This window comes from Felis catus, chromosome D4 (genome assembly GCF_018350175.1).
Source record: "Felis catus isolate Fca126 chromosome D4, F.catus_Fca126_mat1.0, whole genome shotgun sequence".
Taxonomy (NCBI): Eukaryota; Metazoa; Chordata; class Mammalia; order Carnivora; family Felidae; genus Felis; species Felis catus.
In genome coordinates this window covers 77,908,225-77,926,585 of record NC_058380.1, presented here as the reverse complement: position 1 = coordinate 77,926,585, position 18,361 = coordinate 77,908,225, and positions in this window count along the sequence as shown.

Here is an 18,361-nt window from a genome sequence, read left to right as displayed (position 1 = left end):
CTTTGCCCAACCAGTTGCTACACCCAAAATCAATGAATGAATGAATGAATGAATGAATGAAGCAGTTAATGTTGTGAAATTATTTGCCATATCTGTGGATCATGTCTCTTGTTACTAGCAAAAACAACATATAAGCTAATATCAGGCATTACAGTCTTTTTTTTTTTAATTTGACAAAGCTGTTTCAATAAAGAAGTTACATCTCTTGTGTTGTTGTTGTTGTTGTTGTTTTTCCAGAGCATGTCCCCATGTTAACACACCAAATAAGTGGGTACATCTCATTTTTTTATGAACATCCAATTAACATGTGAGTCTTGAGTCTTGAAGCTGAAATAAGTATTAGCGAATTTATGTTTATAGGTCTGATTTTCTATATTTCTCTTCACAGTTATCTAGAAATCGATTTTTTTTCCAGTGTAATCATCATCCCCCTTTTTATTCTTTACTTGCTGTATATAGCTTTTCATCTTTGTATTATCGTTCATTAGTGGAAATGCAATTACCTGTCTTACGTTTTTATCAAAAATTTGTATTCAAGAAAGTTTGATCAAGAAAAAGGGAGGATTCCATCACCACTTCTGTTTTAACATGAGAATAATCTTTCCTACTAAAGAACTAAAGGTTTTCTTTTTTCTTTCTTTTCTAGCTTTACTGAGATATAATTGACATATAACATCCTGTAAGTTTAAGTTGTACAATGCAATGATTTTATATGTGTATATAATTACAAAATGATTACCACAATAAGGTTAACACACATATCGCCTCAAATAGTTACAATTGCGTGTGTGTGTGTGTGTGTGTGTGGTGAGAACTTTTAAGGTCTTAGTAGCTTTCAAATATACGAAATAGCGTTGCTAACTATGGTCACCAGGCTGTACATTACATCCCTCGAATTTATTCTTTTTTTTACCTGGAAGTTTGTACCCTTTGACCAGCATGTCCTGACATCCTCCCACCCCTAACAACCACCAATCTGCTGTTTCCATGGATTTGTTTGGTTGTTTTAGATTCAACATATAAGATGACACAGTATTCGTGTATCTCTGTCTGACTTATAGCCTCAAGGTCCATCCATGTTGTTGCAAATTGCAGGATTTCCTTAGTTTTTATGGCTGAATGCATGCACACACATTTTCTTTATCCACTTATCCATCAATGGACACTTAGGTTTTTTCATGTCTTGACTATCGTACATAATACAACGATGAACACGGGGCTGCAGTATGTCTTCAAGATAGTGATTCATTTCCTTCAGATATATACCCAGAAGTGGAATTGCAGGATCATATGGTAGTTTTTGTTTATTTGTTTGTTTGTTTGCTTGCTTGTTTTTGAAGAACTTTCATACTGATTTTCACAGTGGTGGTACCAATTTATCTTCCTACCAACATGAACCCATTGTACAAGTGTTCCCTTTTCTCCACACCTTCACTAGCACTTATCTCTGGTCTTATTGGTAATAGCCATTCTAATAAGTGTGAGGTAATATATTACTGTGGTTTAGATTTGCATTTCCCTGGTGATGAGTGATGCCGAGCACTTTTTCATGCACTTACTGGCCATTTGAATATCTTCTTTGGAAAAATGCCTATTCAGGTCCTTTGCCTATTTTAAAATCAGGTTATTATTATCATCATTATCATTATTATTGCTATTGAGTTATATGAGTTCCTTATATAGTTTGCATATTAACCTTTTATCACGTGTATGGTTTGTAAATGTTTTCTTCCATTCTGCAAGTTGCCTTTCATTTTATTGAGAGAGACAGAAAGAGAGGGAGAAGAGAATATTACATTAGCATATGAATGAATGAATGAATGAATGAATGAATGAATGAAATAATCCAACCAAATATGTCCTTCCAGTAGGATGAGGGAAGGGATGGATACAGGTGAAGACATGAACTGGGAGGTAATAACAATGTGCATTTAACCGTTGCCTTGATGCTGAGAATCTGCTCTACATCAGGTTATCCCATACCTAACATTATATCAGTAACAAGTCAAGGCATGGATAGTTTTTATTAAGGTTCAACTGCATGATCGAAAAAGTATAAGTAATTGAGCAATTTACATTCTAAAATTGTTTATTGATAGTTGAATAATTAAACTTTGTTTGACTCCTTTCAGAGTCTTGATGGAATGAGGCCCAGGAAGATAACATTTACTCAGAATGGGAGAGAGAAAAGAAAAACAAAGGAGGCAAGATAAAAAAGGAATTGAGATTTACACAAACAATAATATAAACCATTACATTTTGGGATATTTTTCATATCTCTTTGCTTATGCCTTATGACAGCTTTATGTAGTTATTTTATTATTCCTGTTTTACTGAAAAGAAGGACAATTAAAGGTAAGTTTCCTTCAGAGGGCTGGGGGAAAGTGGTAAGGATAAGCTGAGAAATAACGAGAGGGTGTGGAAGGGGAAGGGATCTCAAAATATGAGGATACTGAAAACAAAATTTCTCATGCAAATAGGTACCAGGATGTGTATTACTGTAAAATATAGAATATAGATAGCCATAAGAGAGGATTCCAATAATTAAAGTATCTGAAGCATATTTCAAAAGTTCCATTCCTTGACTACATGAATAACATGGCAGACAAAAATCAATTTTGTATAAATTAGAGCATGGATTACAAATTGGTTGTCCACTAGCTGAATCCAGACCATTTCAGCCTGCATACTGTTTTAAAAGTTGAGATGTTTGAAGAAAAACTTCAATTTCTGGATTTTCTTAAAGACTGGCAATAGTGGGCCCACATTCCCCTATGATAACAATCGCTTGGACAAGAATTTACCTGTCCCCTTTAGGGGGGTCATGCACCCTCTTGTTTGTCAATATCCCCAGTCAGCCTAGTTGATAATCTGTTACTTATGTGGTTCCTAGAACATTCTGAGTTTGGAACCATTGACTTCAAAATATACCTTTCAGGAATTAGGAGAAAAGTTGAACATCTGTGCATCACAGCCAGTGATAAATACTGACTGGAAGAGGGAAAGATGATTAAGATATATGATTCTCTCATGGAATTCAGAGTCCAGCAGGACAGATTGAGTAATTTAAAAAAAAATTATGAAATACAAAAATGCTACAATAACAGTTAGTGGAAAGTGCTATGGAACCACAGAGAAGAGAGAAATTAGTTTTCCTTTTGGGAGAAGGAGAATATTGAAGACTTAATGTGTGAACTAGACCTTAAAGAAGGAACAGGGGTTTACAAGTTGTACATCTGAAAAATATGCCAGGGAGGAAATATCAAACACAGAACATGTGTAATAATATGTAGCACATGTAGGAAAATACATAGCATAGGTAGCATGTATCAGCATGAAAAAAAGTATGGCATGTTGAAGGGGAAATGGTAATTTAAGGAAACATTAAGGGGGAGGAGTAATGATAAATAAGTGAATAAACAGAAATTAAACAGACTTCAAAGTTCCTGAATGATCAACTAGGTCACTTAGACAGTATCCTGTAAACAGAAGTAGCCATTGGGAGAATTTTTCTTTTTTGAGATTTAGTTGATTTTAACAATGCACTGGAAGGATTTGATTTTTGGAAATGATAAAGGAAATAAGAAAAAATCATGAGTTCCACTAAAGTTAGTGATGATGAAGACAGAGAATGCAGATTTACGAGTCATTTCTCAATTTCACATAAATTAATTCAATTTAGTATTAATCAATCCAGTATGACATCTGTTGATCATATTTTATATGTCAGAACCCGATGGATTCTGGTACAAAAATTCTGAACAAGACCTGTGCCATATCAACCATGTTTCTGAGAGTCTAGTATGAAACCTAATAGAATCAATGAGAATAGTTGAGAGAGAAATGAAAGAGGTAAACAAATAAGATTTTTTTTTAAATTAAAATACTAACAAGGTCCTTTTAAGCCCTCTAAAACCATATCTTTATCTAATTACCTTGTTCTCCCAATTGAGGTCTAAGATAAAATTAATGAAATATTGCATATTTGGGTAAATGGTCTTAAGTCTTGGCTGGAAATTCAATCTTAAATGTACCCTGTGATTGGTCCCAGAATGTTTGTTCATTTCAACGTTTCTGCTACAATTTTCCCTGTTTCTAATTTTTGGCTCCAAATAGAAAGACATGTGAATGTGAGATATATATATGTGTGTGTGTGTGTGTGTGTGTGTGTGTGTGTGTGTGTGTGTGTGTACTGATTTTGTTTTATGTTGTATTTCATCATCTGGTCTTATAATAATGCAATGTTTTTGTTTTTTGTTTTTTGTTTTCTAAAAAGTAATGTCTTAGCTCTGATAGCAGTGCCTTGCTGAGTTTTTAGAACTTCTGCTGTTTGTAGGAAGGCAATGTATAGGGGAATCAAGAAAGAAAAGAAAAGAAAATGTTAATTTTTCACCAGTAATCACTTTTGACCTGCATTTTCTTGTTTGTTTACCAGACATGTCTCAGATCCCTACTTTTGCAATCTCTTCCTTCCTATTTCTATGCTCGTGGAAGAAAAGCTTTAGGGAAATGAAGACTGGATATGTGGGATGAAAGCTTCTGCACTTTCAGCAAATTCTAATTCTTTTTTTGCCCAGAGCTTTATGGATGGAAAATAACTCAAATGATAGTGACTCATTATCACCTGGGTGTGGGGTGGACTGGGTGTCAGGAGCCCTGAATGTTTTCAGCTATGTGATCCTAGCAAGCCCCATTCTCTGTGTAGGTGGCAGTTGCCTGATCTGTAAATGGAGGGAGGAAGCTAGATGGTCTGTAAGGCAGCTCTGAACTCATGTGTAAGGATAATTCTGGAGTTATATGGTGGTTAGATCCCTTTGTCAAATAGGATCAAAAATTCCCAAGCCATTGTTTAAATGGGAAGATCCTCTGCCCCAAAAGGCATGGTTAAGAAATCATTATCTGATTATCTAGGTTAACCTTACTTTTATCCCTACTTTATATGAATCAGTTCTTCTTTTAAAATGTATCTTTGGGGGCACTTAGGTGGCTTAGTCGGTTGAGCATCCGACTTCAGCCATGATCTCACGGTTCATGAGTTCAAGCCCCGTGTGGGCTCTGTGCTGACAGCTCAGAGCCTGGAGCCTGCTTCAGATTCTGTGTCCTCCTCTCTCTGTGCCCCTTTTCCACTTGTGCTCTGTCTCTGACTCTCTCTCTCTCTCAAAAATAAAATTAACAATAAATAAATAAATAAATAAATAAATAAATAAATAAATAAATTTGTAAAATGTATCTTTGGAATCACGGAGGGGATGGTGGTGGTGGGCATTAGCTATTCTCACTTTAATTAAATGCCCTTATGATTAGTGTTGTAGTGTAAGGATTCTTGGCTCTGCAACTTTCTGTGCCTCAGTTGTCTTAATTGTAAAATGTAGTTAATAATCGTATTTTTCATGAAGATTGAATAGGTTAACATATGAAAAATGTCCAGAACAGTGTCTGGTACATACTTCACACCATATAATTTTTTGCTATTATAGCTATCATCCGAAAGCATAAAACTGCAACAGAGTAGATGTTTTAGAAAGTGCTAGTGATAGTCAGTGATAGGGATTATATGTACTGGGAGATGAAATTGTTGGTGGCCAAACTAGGAGTTTGAAAGGCGATTCTTGGGGATGTTGGAGATTGGATAAAATAAATAAAGGGAATTCAAAAGATAAGGACTGACATATGATTAAATAACACTTTAATTTCATTTCAAAAGAACGTTGTCCATACTCAATCTTCCACTGTGCTCCAGCAGCCCATATAGCCACTCCCAGGGGAGCGTGGCCACAAGCTGAAGATCAACAATGGTTAGGTGATCTAAGAGTCCTTTAAAGTTTAGCTTGAGGAATTCCTTTCTGCCCTAACTTGGAAGGTTCTGCCTAGTCAGAGTTTATTCTTTCCCTAGATCAATTTCTATGTCCCTCTTCTCTGTCATGCAAACTCCTGACTGCTTGAAACAACAAGAATCTTTTTTTTTTCTTTTTAAAAATTTAGAGGCTACCCAGTAGAATAAAATTAGTACCAAGTACCATGTATTGCCATTGTCTTTCATGCAAATGCTTTCTCTGATGAAGAATACACACAACCTGAGAATTAGGTTTGGGTAGAGTTACATATTTACCAAAGAAGATACATAAATCTGAAGGAATTGGCCCATCTCATCTAACTGGTAAATTTTAGTTACAACTTGGATTTAAATCCAGGTGTCTGGCACAAAACTCCATCCTGAATTTTATTTAAGTTTATTTATTTGTTTTGAGGCGGGGGGCGGGGGGCGGTGGCAGAAAGAGAGGGAGAGAGAGAGAATCCCAGGCAGGCTCTGTGAGTGCAGAGTCCAATGCTGGGCTCAAACTTATGAACCATGAGATCACAACCTGAGCTGAAATCAAAAGTCAGACGATTAACCAACTGAACCACTCAGATGCCCCACCACCTGGTGCCCCACCAGTTTGGAAATACTGGTGGAAGGGATGGGGAAGGAAAGAATAGAAATCATCCATTCAATGAAAGGGATTAGACATGCTTGATCTATCTGTATCTATTTCCAAATAAGGAAATTATGGAAACCAAATATGTTTAAATGATGGTAGGAAGTATAATAAAGCACTCCTGGGAGGAAAAGCAAGTAAGTCATACAGAGATGATAAAACACATATATACTAGACAGTCTTGGAAGACTACATGCTCAGCAGACATTTGGGGTTTCCTGGATCTCTGTGGCATGATCAGCCAGTTCCAGGAGGCAAAACTCCTCTCTGGGGAGGTACAAGGCTTTGGGCATCAGAGGTACAACTGAAATAATGCTTCCAGAGAAGAGAGTATAAAAAATGTGTCCCAAGGTAATTTTTCAAGCTGATGATGGGGGTTGAAGGGAAGGAAGAAAGTCATTTTCAGGCCAATAATCCCCATTGCACAGCCGCTGTGAGCTGTGTGAATCACTGAGCACATTTCAAGGAATAGCTGTCATGTGTCACTAACGAATTCTCACTGCAGATGGGCTCCAGGGTACTCAGGATCTATTTTGGGGAGGCCACAAGCAGTGAAAGCCTGCTGGTGCCACTGTAAGGAAATCTCAGCCACCCTTGAAAATACAGAGAAATAAAACCTTAAGTCCAAGCAAAATTCACCCTTGTTATGATTCACATTCCTATATTTCTTCTACTCCATTCCGCATTCCCACCCTCTCTTCTGTGTGCTCTTTTCTTAGGCAAAACCATCATTTGTCTCTCTACTAAGTCTGTGTGCAAAGTGTAGTACTTGTAGTGTTCCATACGCCCAGAAAGAAAAGAATGAAATAAGAGTTTGTGTACATATTGTATGTTTTCTGCCAGTCCAGTGGCATAGAATGCTCCTAGGTGCCATTATTTCACTTTCTCTCCATTCACTGGATGTTGATACCCAGGGCTACCTGAAAAACCTTCTACTGAGGTTGGCAAATCCTCCCTTAGCCATGATCCCTGTGGTAGGCAGAATAATGGCACTTCTTTCCTCTTCCTTCAAAGACATGTGTATCCTAATCCCTGGAGCCTGCAAGTATGTCACCTTCACGGATGTGATCAGATTGAAGGTTCTGAGAAAGAAAGATGATCCTGGATTATTTGAGTGAGTCCAGTGTCATCACAAAGGGACTTACAGGAAGGAGGAGAGTCAGAGTATAAGAATATATGACAAAAGAAACAGAGATGGAGTGAAAGTGATGTAGGTCCATGAGCCAAGGAATGTGGACAGACTCTAGAAGCTAGGAAAGTCAAGGAAACACATTCACCCCTAGAGTCCCCAGAAGAAATGCAGCCCTGTTGACTCATTTTAGATCGCTGACCTCCAGAACTGTAAGATAACAAATGTATATTGTTTGAAGACACCAAGTTTATGATAATTTGTTATAGCAGCCACTGACCTGCCCACTGACCAGAAACAGTCCTATTGGACCATTATGTGAGCAAGAAATAAATTTGTATTGTGTTAATCTACTGAAATGTTGGCATATGGGTACAAAAGTGTACAGCATTGTTGTAAACATTGTAGACCCTAGACAGTATACTTCATGATATCTTAAGAAGTTATGTGGTTACCCAGTTGGATGTTACTCAACCCTCCTGCATCCTTCTCTACCTCAGTCCTCTATTTACTTCTCATTTTTTCATAGTCTTAAGTTCAATTACTTTGTGTCCTTTCCCAGTGCCTTCTGTGACTATGTCAGGCCCAGAATGATAACTTTTCCCAAAGTCTTTAAACAGTTATGCATTTTCCCCATGCAAAATAAATAAAGTGGATAAATATGGCAAAACAAATGGAGCATCTCAACAAGGAATTACCAAAAAGACAATTTTAAAATGCAATTATCTGCAGCGCATCTGTTCAAACACCCTCACTACCATTTTTCTCTCTAAATTTCAACTTTTCCTTCTGGTGGCCCAAGTTTTTCAGGCTTTTGAATAGGTTTCATTGGAGACTGGGTTGGAATTTCAGGCAAGACAATTGAAATTGTTTATATGCCAATATCATCTTTCTAAGGTTTCCTGATTCTTTATGAATATGGAGATAGACTCACTGAAAAAGCCAGGATACATTTTCAAAGGGCTTCACAATGGTTCCTACCCACTCTCCCATGCACTGTTTTTATCTTACCTTCCGTAGGTATCTATGCTAGTGAAGACAGATTGGAAGCAATATACAGCAAGGTTCTATGTAACAGCAGAGTTGCAAGATGTGAAAAGCTGGGACACATGAATCATAGAGGACCTACTTGGAGTTGAGCTACATGAAGCAGAAACTACATGTGAATATTTGTGTGAGTGTGAGCTAAACTTTCATTGTGTCAAGTGACAAGATTTTGGAATTCTTTTAGTAGCTGTCTTGTGCTTCCCCACAAAGATGAGGGAAAAGGTACAGAAAACTGTTTGAATGGTCTAACTTTGTCACTGTAACATGCAGGACGATCAAAGTGAAGTGGTTTGCCCAAAGTCACATATAGAACAGTGGCCAAGTGAAGAGTTCCCAACTCTCTTGACTCCATTCAGGCCCTTCACACACATACCCAGTATTTGAACCCCTCATATATTTATTTTCCAGTTCTTTACCCTCTCTATTTTTGGAGAAGGTGCCAAGTTCCCAGCCCTGAAGTGGCCAGGGAAATGTCTTCAAGCCCAGCTCATAGCACACTGTTACATTGATTTTCTAGGAGATTTATGGCGTTGACCTGATCTCAATGAAAAAACTAAATCCAATTCGCTAAGGAATTACAAGCCTGTCTGATCAATAATCTATTTATCTCCTTCACTTTGCCATCTTTAGACACTCCAAACTTGTCATGGGAAATTGAAAGCATTTAAAAACTATAATTATGCAGCCTCAGGAAAGGTCTCCAACATTTTGGAAGATTTTCAATTGCGTTTGAGGAAATGCTACCCTGGTATGAGAAATAAAGATCACTCTGGTCACTATTCAAGTATCTAGCCTGGGCTCATTAATAGAAATATCGTGTCAGGATAATAGGGCCTGTAATTGCAGCATTTTCTATACTGGAAAGATTTTATCTGGGATTTGGGTTCAGTTCTGGGGGTCTGATTTTAGAGTCACCTAATTGAATTGAAGCATATCCAGTATATCCATGCTTCAGGAAAGCAATTGAAGTGATAAGGACTATAAAATATTTTGAAATATGAGGAATAGTTAGAGAAATTGGATATTCTGTTGGTGTAGAAAAAAACAAGGAAACTTGAAAGACAACCTTAAATAATCAAAGGCTGGTACATAGGAAAAGAAGCTTGTTCCATATAGATCCAGATGGCAGACAAAGAATACACTCAGACAACTAGGAGATTTTAGGTTGATTTAAAAACAACTGTTTCTTATGATTTAATTCTCATAAAATGGAATTCTCTTCTCTATGCCATAGGAGAAATTTGGGCCAATGGTCTTTCAGTAGTGGGCCATGGATTTTTAAGTGGAAAGCAGTGGGATTAGTGTAAGCATACCAGATGTTCCTATCCTGAACATTGATGCAGGTACCTAATCCACAGAGCCTGTTGCTACATCCTCATTTACATTGGCTCACTTGTCGTTGGTTTCTTCTTCCCGATTCTTAAATTTATGGCTATGTAATATTGCTTTGAGACTGAGTTCCAACTCTCTGCTTGAGATCCCCCTTTTGGGCTCTTTGGTCTGTGAAAGTTGGTTCTGTTTTCTCCCATAGTTGTATGAGTACCTCCATGTGATCATGTGCATGTGTTTCTTGAATTCTTGGGTAAAAATGTTTCTTCCCCCTATTATGGAAATCTTAGTATAGTGGTTGATTAAAAAATATAAAAATAAGTATTGGATATTGCACACCATTTCTGCTGACCACTATTATTGCTTTCTTGACTTGTAAGAGTATTACTTTTACCATTAGATTGATAGTCCTAAAACTAACTTGGATTAGTTAACTTAGCTACTCAAAACTACTTAAATGCATAACCCATCTGACCCCAGTTTTTCTGATTGTACTGTCATGACTCCTTTTGATGTACCCATTCCTTGAACTTACCATTCCTTGAGGATCACCCATAGTCTACAATCTCTTGTGTCTGTTTATACTATTTATCTCATCATCTCATTACAACCAGGTAACAAATTATCCATTTCCAAAGCTCTGCTCAAAAGCCACCCTCTCTTGGGAGAGAGCCAAACCATAAGAGACTCTTAAAAACTGAGAATAAACTGAGGGTTGATGGGGAGTGGGAGGGAGGGGTGGGTGGGTGATGGGCATTGAGGAGGGCACCTGTTGGAAGGAGCACTGGGTGTTGTATGTAAACCAATTTGACAATAAATTTCATATTAAAAAAAGAAATAAAAACTTGTGCACTTAAATAAATAAATAAACTTAAAATATACATTAAAAATGTTTTTTAGTGAAAAAAATGCCACCCTCTCTTTAAAACATCATTGACTACTGTTTCTTGATGTTTCTTACATGGTGCTTTACCTCACCAGTTTTGAAGTAATTATGTGTGTGTGTGTGTTTCCACATCTCTTGCAGAACATAAACCAGTGGTTCTTACATTTGGGCAAGCATCAGATTCACATGGAAAGTTTATTAAAATACAGATTTCTGGGCTATATCCTAGAGTTTCTGATTCAGCAGGTCTGGTATGGGGACCAAGAATTTCACTTCTAATGAGTCTCCCGTTGATGCCAAGACTGTTGTTTTGGAGACAAAACTCTGAGAATGTAGACTGGTCTAGACTATAAACTCCTGATAAGTAGGACCCATAATACCTGTTAGTAAGATTTAAATGTTAGTTAATAGTACTATTGGCATCTTGAACTATATAATTCTCTATTTTGGGGTCCTGTGCTTTGTACTATACACAGTGTAGCAAGATCCATGGTCTCTACCTACTAGATGCCAGTAGCACCCCTTACCCTTCATTTGTGATAACCAAAATGTCATCACACATTGTCAAATGCCACCTTTCCTCTAACTGAGAATCACTGGAATAGAGGATACAGAAATACTTGACTCATTGTTGCCAATTAGATTTGGTTCCAAGGGAGTTATACACAGAAAGACAAAAATAAAATAAAGAGCATATTTTTTTAAAGCAAGTGTCCATGCCATATTTAACCAACAATGGGTTTCTGTACAGCCAGGTTGAAGCTCACATGGTTCTACCTCACTATAAAACAATTGCTGGTTCTTGAAATCATACCTTGATATGACTAGCTTCCTGGTATAGAACCCTATGCTATCTAAAGTCAGTCTACTTATGTGGTCTTGCTAAAAGCAGGGACAACCTGCCTATCTGAACCTACCCAAGGTCTTCTCTGTCCCTTTTTATTACAACAATAGCACAGGTTTGGGAAGACAAGACATGAGCATGATAAGGAACATAGCGCTTAATACACAGTAATTTTGTTCAGCTGTAAATATGGCCCTATGTGTCTCTTGCAATCTGAAGGATTTCTATTCCCTTGGGAAAGCATGAAAAACAGGTAGAAAAGGAGATTGTAAATGCTCTTTTCTCTGGTTTCCCCTTCCCCTATTCTTTTTACAGAACAAGCATTTTGTGTTCAAAAAATAATTGAATGAACAAATAGGGATAAATAAAAGCTATGAAGGAAATTTCAATAACATTATCTTGAACGTGCTGCTCAAATTGAAAATTCTATTTTTCTATGAGCCTACTGCCTGCCTTTTCAGAAATGGGTCACAAGTTGCTCAAATACAAATAGAAGATTGAAAACTGACTCCCCATAAGTACTCTTTAATTTCTAATGTATGCTATGATCGGCATTAACTATCTTCTCATTTAGCTTTACAAAAGTTCTATGAAATTAGTATGAATGCCTGTATTTTACTCATGAGAAGACCAAAGCTCAAGGAGGTGAAGTGACTTGCCCAAGGTTGGGCACCTTGCCCACTGGATAGCACCAGAAACAAAATCTGAGCCAATGTATTTTGATTCTGTATGACTGTTTCACCCACCATATAGTCTTCTGTGCTCAACACCACTGAGCAAAATACACACTCCCCCACATGGCTGGGCTTTCTCCACTCTGACAACATGTTACTGAATTAGCTCCAGCTCTGATGATGACAGCATTTGTGCCTCTTGCTACAAGTTCAATTTCTTCAGGCTTAGATTGATGGTCCTCCTTTCTGTGCTGAAAATCTCTAGACAACACAAATACGGCCGGTGCCTTGAAACACATCAAAAGACATAAACCTTGAGACTCTACTGGTTTGGAAGTTTCAGAGTGTGATTCACAATCACAAGTAAGATTAGCTGGGACATACTTTTTGAATACTCTTCACTCTCCAGGTACACCTTCACAATTTTTTATCAATGGTCTCATATGATCCTCAGGACAAGCCTATACGGTAGACCCTGTCGTTACGCCTATTTTACAGACCAAGATACTGAAGATTCGTGTGGTGGTACTACCCTCATTTTACAGAGGCTTGGGGTAGGTGAGTCACTTATTCAAGGTCAGAGGAAGAACTCAATCACAAGTCTTTTGATAGCTACTCTTGTAACTATTTCCATCGTGATAAATCAGAATCAGGCTATTTATTGACATCGGTGTTTTCCACCTTTCCTCATGGGGTGACATGATCTATCTATTTAAGGGTATAAAGATGAGGCATACTGTGCGCCCTCAGGGATCAAAGAGAGTGGACAGAGACCTAAAGCATGTAGTCTTATAAGTCAGATACAAATGGTCCTGGGCTCCAATTCCAGCTCCAATTTGTTATTTATAAAACCTTCAGAAAGCCATTTCTGGTCATCAAGCCTCAGTTTCCTCATTTGACATTTAAGGATAATAATTTTACCTCCTTCATCAAATAACTATAAGGATTAAACCACATGCCCAGTCGAACACACAGTAGGTGTTCAAAATGTAACTGATCTCTAATAGCTGGGAAGATAATCCATGCGTGAACAAGGAGAACAGGAAAAATATTTTTAAAAGTTGATATGAACTACCATATACTTCTAACTCTAAGAGCTAAGAGGTGGGATGACTCACGATGAGCTTGAATAGGATTAAAACATTTTAGCTCAAAGGATGCTCTAGGGTAGCTATGCTGCCCCTTCTTTAGCTACAGAAACCAGAGCTCAGATATAGTAAATGACTTGCTTAAACTTTTATTGCAAACCTGTGACTTTAGGGCTTTGAATTCTGTTCTGTTTGCTTCCAGTTTGGTGTAGGTACAATTAGTGAAGACTTTGTGGGTCTTAAAAAGATGAGAAGTCCCTTGAGCACAGGGATATGTGGCAGACTCCATAAAAGACCAAACATTGAGAGACTTGCATTTAATGTGTCTTTACCTAAGTTTCTTTCTTACTCCTAACCTGTACACAGATGAAAAAGACATTATTTTCTGCACAACCAATCTATGCCAAAATAATCATACGTATTATATTATTTACTTCTCAAAGCAGCACTGCAAGGTGGGTATTCTCTCCATTTTAAGGATTGACAAAGTGAGGCCCAGATATATTAAAGTCCTTGGTCAAGATTATATAGTAAATATAAATCCAGGCTCTGATAACCCTGTCATAATCCCTATTTTACAGACAAGGATACTGACTATTGGTGTGGTGGTACTATCCTCATTTTACAGAGGCTTGGCGTAGGTGAGTCACTTATTCAAGGTCAGAGGAAGAACTCAAAACACAAGTCTTTTGATAGCTACTCTTCTAACTATTTCTACTGTGATAAATCATAGAATCAGACTATTTATTGATGTCCAGATTTCAGAGCCTGGATTCTATCTCCCCCAAATTCATGCCTTTTCTAATTATTATCTCCTTCACACTACAGAGTCTGGTGGAATTTTCCATGACACCTGCTTTCCTGGGCTAAATGCACTCTTTCTCTCTCTTACTTTTTCTCCCCTCTCTGTAGAGGTTCTTAGCTACGTCACATTTCAATCTTGTATAGAAGAGAAAGAAACCCTGGAGGACTGACCACTAGTCAAAGAGAAACTGGTTCTTTTTCCCAAACACTTCCAATTCATTTTTTCCTCTTCTTCTTTCTTTTTTTTTTTTTTAACATCTAATAATGTTTGCCATAGAGACCCACTCATTAGGTTGTTGTTATATGCAGTGGCACATATGAGAGAAACTAACCGTGCTCTGGAAGAAACTATTGTAAAATATATAATGGCATATTTGGAACTGCAAAGAAAGACTGTAATTCATAACACTCCATATGTCCCCCAGTATCCTCTCCTGGACATCTTTGCTGATGGAATACCAGTGCAATATATATCCCAGCTTAGATCAAATTGTTCATGCATTACAATTTTCTTGTAAAAGATATACAGTTCATGTTACCAAATAGAGCTTCCTAAAATGTAACTGCTAATGTTAATTCAGACAAATACTAAGTACGTATTGTGTCTCCTCTAGATAAAAGTTTTGATGGGTCCCTAGTAACTAAAAGACAAGCAGACAGCTTTGCTCCTTATATAACTCAGTATTTCCGCTTCCCTAGTGCCCAATGCCAAGTCTTCAGTCCTCCAGTCCAGTCCTTTCTGTTTATCTAAACTCCTCCTTTCTGCTTATCTAAACTCCTCCCATCTCTCTGGGCTCAGAGCATGTGTCCCTGATGATGAAAATGAAATGGGTTTTTGATGGCCATTCTTTTTTTTTGGTCTTTCATTTTTTCCTTGGAGGTTTCCTTTTTTTTTTTTCAATATATGAAATTTATTGTCAAATTGGTTTCCATACAACACTCAGTGCTCATCCCAAAAGGTGCCCTCCTCAATACCCATCACCCACCCTCTCTTCCCTCCCACCCCCCCATCAACCCTCAGTTTGTTCTCAGTTTTTAAGTCTCTTATGCTTTGGCTCTCTCCCACTCTAACCTTTTTTTTTCCTTCCCCTCCCCCATGGAAGTTTCTCAGGATCCACATAAGAGTGAAAACATACGGTATCTGTCTTTCTCTGTATGGCTTATTTCACTTAGCATAACACTCTTCAGTTCCATCCATGTTGCTACAAAGGGCCATATTTCATTCTTTCTCATTGCCACATAGTACTCCATTGTGTATATAAACCACAATTTCTTTATCCATTCATCAGTTGATGGACATTTAGGCTCTTCCCATAATTTGGCTATTGTTGAGAGTGCTGCTATAAACATTGGTGTACAAGTGCCCCTATGCATCAGCACTCCTGTATCTCTTGGGTAAATTCCTAGCGGTACTATTGCTGGGTCATAGGGTAGGTCTATTTTTAATTTTCGGAGGAACCTCCACACTGTTTTCCAGAGTGGCTGCAACAATTTGCATTCCTACTAACAGTGCAAGAGGGTTCCCGTTTCTCCACATCCTCTCCAGCATCTATAGTCTCCTGATTTGTTCATTTTAGCCACTCTGACTGGTGTGAGATGATATCTGAGTGTGGTTTTGATTTGTATTTCCCTGATGAGGAGCGACGTTGAGCATCTTTTCATGTGCCTGTTGGCCATCTGGATGTCTTCTTTACAGAAGTGTCTATTCATGTTTTCTGCCCATTTCTTCACTGGGTTATTTGTTTTTCGGGTATGGAGTTTAGTGAGCTCTTTATAGATTTTGGATACTAGCCCTTTGTCCGATATGTCATTTGCAAATTAGATGGCCATTCTTAATCTAGGTTCTGGTTGGGCTTGATAGGTTCCCAACCTCTGAATTGTATGTGAAACTATGAATGTGTTGGACATGTGTACTTTTCCAGATAAAGTATTCATAGTTATTTTCAGACTAAAAATATTGGTTACCACCAAAACATTAAGAAACCATCGTAGGATTTACCAATTCACTAATATGTTGATCTAGACTGATGGTGACTCTCAGAAATTATGCATGCTTTTCCACACTCGTTTGATTATGAAACATTATTAGTGGCCTCAGTCAGCCATAACAAATTACCAAAACCTCAGTGGCATGAAACAACAGAAATGTATACTCTCATAGTTCTACAGGCCAGATGTTTGAAATCAAGATGTCAGCATGCCTCTCTCTTAGCTTTTGGTGCCTACTAACAAACCTTGGCATTCCGTGCCTTATAGGCACGTTTAGTCTAATCTCTGACTCTGTCTTCACATGGCTTTCTCTCCTTGACCTATGTCTCCATGTCCCAAGTCACCTTGTCTTTCCTTTATTAGGACAGTTGCCTTTGGATTTTAGCTTGGCATAATGTCATCCCAAGATCCTTAAATTAATCACATCTGTAAAGACCCTGTTTCTGATAAGTCCACACTCACTGATTCTGGTTGGATGTATCTTTCATTGGAGAAGGGGGAACAATTCAACTTACTATTCCATTTATCAGGAAATATACAGAGAAACTAAAATTTGGAAGGGGGGTGTAATTTTGTCAAAACTATAGCAAATTCTCATAATATAATGATTTATTGGTTCAAACCCTCTTCTAATGACCTGGGAACAAATCATTCCATTCTTTTAGGCCCAAATGTTATAATGTGAAATTATAATTACAGTTTTTTTCTTGATATTTTATTTTTTAATTTTATTTTCTTGATATTTATTTACTTTATTTTATGTTATTTCTACACGTCTGTATAAGGTTCTGTAAGATTACAATTTTAGTAGAAGAGATTATATCTGTTTTTAAAGTGCTCATGAATTGAGGAATCAGACTTTTAATATGTATCAATACTTATAACTTCAGATTGGACAGCTATTTTCCAGTGTTTTCTAATTCATCTAAAACAATTGCTTGGCATCAAAGAAATCATAATAATATTCCCATTGATATTTCCAGTCTTTGCTTCAGTCTTTCCTATCACAACTTATACTCTAGTTAAATGGGATGTTTTGAAATATTGTAATTAAGAGAAATATTTTCTAATACCTGTGCTTTCTCACAAACCATTCTTTTTTGGTACAATTACCCTCACCAAGTCCTATTCCCTGGGCAAATTTTATTTATTTGTTTTTATTGCAGAGATATTATTGGTTTCCTATTTAATAGGCATTCCCTTACTTTTACCTTCCTAAAATAATTCCATTTTGTGACTCATAAATGCAGTACTCATCTTCACCATGGGGACTGAATCATGATAAGTCTCAGCTAACATGGTTGTCCCATTACCCTTGACAATTATGTGTTTCAATACGGCCTTATGCTTTGTTCTGGTCAAAAAGATCATAAGGCGAGGTCTGTTGGAGAAACTTCTGGTGGAGGGTTGGGGGGAGTCTATTGCTATTAAGAAGACATGAAAAGAACAACCCTTTTTCTGTTTCTGGAAGTGGCCAACTCATCAGTATGACCATTCGAACTGCAAACAACATGCATCCATGAAGGAAATTTTTAAGGGGCAAGTTTACACACTGAACACAGCCAAGCAGAAAGATGTTAAAAATCTGTGTCTTTGATAAATTTGTTAAACCATTGAATTAACTAACCTAAGACTTGTCTTAAACACTGTTTAAGTGGAAAGAAAAGCCCTAATTAAGTTCCTTTGAATTAGATCTTCAGTTACTTAAAATCAACACCATATCCTTCTATACATATTATCATCAGATGTAGTCATCCTATATAGATTGATAGAATTATCAAAGTCATTCCAAGTCTACCTCTCTTTAAAGAATTCTCTGCTCCTCCAAGTTAGAAATTAAAATTTATCACCTATATTGGAATTATACCCAGATATTCCTGTACCCAGGTCTGTGTTCTTAAGCACCAAGTGTTAAATTTATCTATATCCTTTGAGCTCCATATTCACCTCTCTTCCCTTGGCTTTGTGATGCTAGACCTTGGTTCTATAAATATTCCTCTTTCTGCTTTTCCTGTATTCTTTAGAGTACTCTTTACTCCAGTTAGTAGTTAATCCCATCTTTCTAGTTCATAAATCTTTATATCAAAAGTTCCCT